A 2,732-nucleotide genomic window follows, 5' to 3' on the forward strand; every position below is an offset into this window, starting at 1 on the left:
GTCCCAAACAGTTGGGCGAAATGCCACTGAAATGCCGCACATATCCGCTCGGGCCCACTCTGGTCCACCAAAGACCGAATTGTGGCGTTGTTGTCACGTTGAGCCTCTGCCACTCGGGCCCATCGAGCGGCCTTAAATCCCTCGTTTCCTAGAGCACGTGCTTTAGCTCTAACAATGAATCCTTCGTGCTTAGCGTTGAAGAATTGGTCGAGGACCAATCTCGTCGCCGGCACGTCGGTTGCAATGCCTCTAAGCGCTTCTTCTAAGTTCCTAATTAGTTTTCCCTCTATTTTATTTTTTTTTTCTATCGTTAGAGCCTTGCTAAACTCAATCGATTCTTTTCTAATTGCCCTTTTCAGGACTCAGCACCATTTATTGTTAAGTATTGACGCCGTTAACGCCCGCTTAATTAATTCGCTAATCCGATCTCTGTAAGCATGGCACGCCCGGAGTGACGCGTTCAGCTTCCAGTAACCTGCCCACATATTTTATTTAAATCGACCGTACAGATCACAAATTTGTGGTCTGTGTAGACGACGACTTTAAAAAGTGGACAAATTATACTATCCTTCCTACTGGCCTACAGAAAATTCTATCTAGATACGACCTGGATGACTCGACGCAGTTAAACCAGTTCCACACCGGTACCTGTCAGACAGCTGAAAACGTCTGAGCAGGTTTGCGAGGCTTTTGCAACCACTTCCTTAATCTACTAGCCCCACATGGTCCAAATGTGATTCTAAGACAGCGTTCCAGTCACCCATAAGCACGAAAGGACGAGACGTTTCCAAGAAAACTTCCAGGTGTCTGAAGAAAGTCAGCTGCCCTGCTCCTGTCGGAGAATAGACAGCCACCAGCCTGATGGCACTTCTGTCACTACTGTTCACATCCAGGACCACCAACTTACCTTCAGGGTCCAGGAAGATAGTCTTTATCCTGAGATCCAGACCTCTCCGGAGCAACACCACAATTCCACCCCCTAATTTCGGTTGACATGGAGATAAATAGATCTCGTATCCACCGAAGATGGGCATGGACGCTTGTTGGTCGGAGAGTCTCTGGTTTCACTTATGGCCACCGCATCGACATTTAGTGACCTGAAGTCGTTGAGTAGATGATCCTGTTTCCAAGGCGACTCCAGGCCACGTGTATTTATACTACCAATTGTAAGCGAAGCCATGTAGGATCGAGGTATAGAATCAGAAAAGGCTACTTATTGTGATTTTGTTGGTGAGGTGGTGATTGTTGTTCCGCCCCCATGATTATTTGTGGCTATATCCGCGAGCAGTTCGTTGTACAGTCTTTTGTTTATCTCTTTCCTGAAGGTTCCAAACTCCTTCAGAATATTTTATTTTATTTTGTTGTATGTTTTGTGATGTTAGCAGGAATTATATGTATGGCGGTGTGTTGTTTGATGGTGTTGTTTGATGGTGTTGTTTGATGGTGTTGTTTGATGGTGTTGTTTGATGGTGTTGTTTGATGGTGTGATGACATCGGTGTTTGTGGTGTCTGTATTGTATATATGTGCCATAAATTCTTTATTGTTTGTGATCATTGCTGTAAAGTTGGTGATTGTGTATTGCTGGTGTTGGGATATGCGGGTTACGAGTCATGTGTGCAAACTGGGTTGTGCTTGTGCTGGTAGTGACGGTGCTGGTGGTGATGCTGTTGTTGCTGTTGACGAAGCTGGTGTGGTTGTTAATTGGAGAGTTGTTTGTTCTCCTCAGTCATCATGCCTGCCAGATTTTTGTGTTTTAGTTGGGTGAATTTTTGTTCCTTTTCCTTTTTAATCTGGTGACTTGTCATTTAGGCTCTTCTTCTTCTTCCTCCTCCTCCTCCTCGTCGTCGTCGTCGTCGTCGTCGTCCACGAAGGGTATGTCTGAGTGTTTGAGAGAGGGAAGAGGTAAATCTTGTGGGGTCTTCTGGTTGTGCTTTGTAAGGTTGTTGTTGTTCTGGTGGCTACTGATGCTGTTGTTTTTGTTGCTGTCTGGTGTGAGAAAGCTATAGATGTTGGTGAGTTATGTTGTTTGCTGTTGTTGCTTCCACTGTTGTTGTTATTGTTGCTGCTGCTACCTTCGGTACTTTGTAATTGGTGTTGCCGCAACTGTTGCTGTTGTTATCGCTGCTCCAGTAGCCACTTGTCTCTGTTGTTGCTGTTGTGTTGGAGGTATCTGCAGCAGTGCGGCTTTTTCATGTGTTTGCTTGGGGGCAGAAAGCCTTTGAGTGGTTTCTTTGGCCACAAATGTGGCATCTTGGATTTCTACTGCTACAAAGAATTTTACACCTCTAGGGAGTTCTATCAGATCTGGAATCTCCTGTGCAGTTGCAAAATCTGCATGCAATAAATGTTCCAGTTTTCTTTTTTGTGTCAATGACTTTGAAGAATCTTCATCCCCTCCACTATGCTGTACAACATGGCTGCTGCCAGCAAGAATATGTCTACTTCTGGTGGCACCTCCGCTACCTTCACTTTAACGATTCTTCGATCGAGGTATGTGGAAATCATATGCAATTCCTCGGTCTTAAGGGTTGTCGTGGAATTTTCTTTGACCAGTTGTTCGGTTGAGAACCTCACCTCTACTGTGCCAAAGCTTCTACCAGGTGCGACATAACATTTTTTGTTCCATACAGGTCTCAGGCATTTTCAACTGGCCTTGCGTATCTCCTTCTAGTTAACGTGTTTTCAATGATATACATCTGTATATAATTGTTTTCCTCTTTGTTTCCTCTTG

The 2,732-nt window shown here is 44.7% G+C and overlaps 1 protein-coding gene across 2 annotated transcripts in view; it reads right to left on the minus strand.

Moving 5' to 3' along the window:
• LOC106875818 (transcriptional regulator ovo) overlaps positions 1-2,732 on the minus strand; it is a 99,238-nt gene that overhangs the window by 44,078 nt on the left and 52,428 nt on the right. The gene's annotated exons all lie outside the window — the stretch shown is intronic.

The sequence above is a fragment of the Octopus bimaculoides genome, chromosome 25 (assembly GCF_001194135.2).
Source record: "Octopus bimaculoides isolate UCB-OBI-ISO-001 chromosome 25, ASM119413v2, whole genome shotgun sequence".
NCBI classification, from domain to species: Eukaryota; Metazoa; Mollusca; class Cephalopoda; order Octopoda; family Octopodidae; genus Octopus; species Octopus bimaculoides.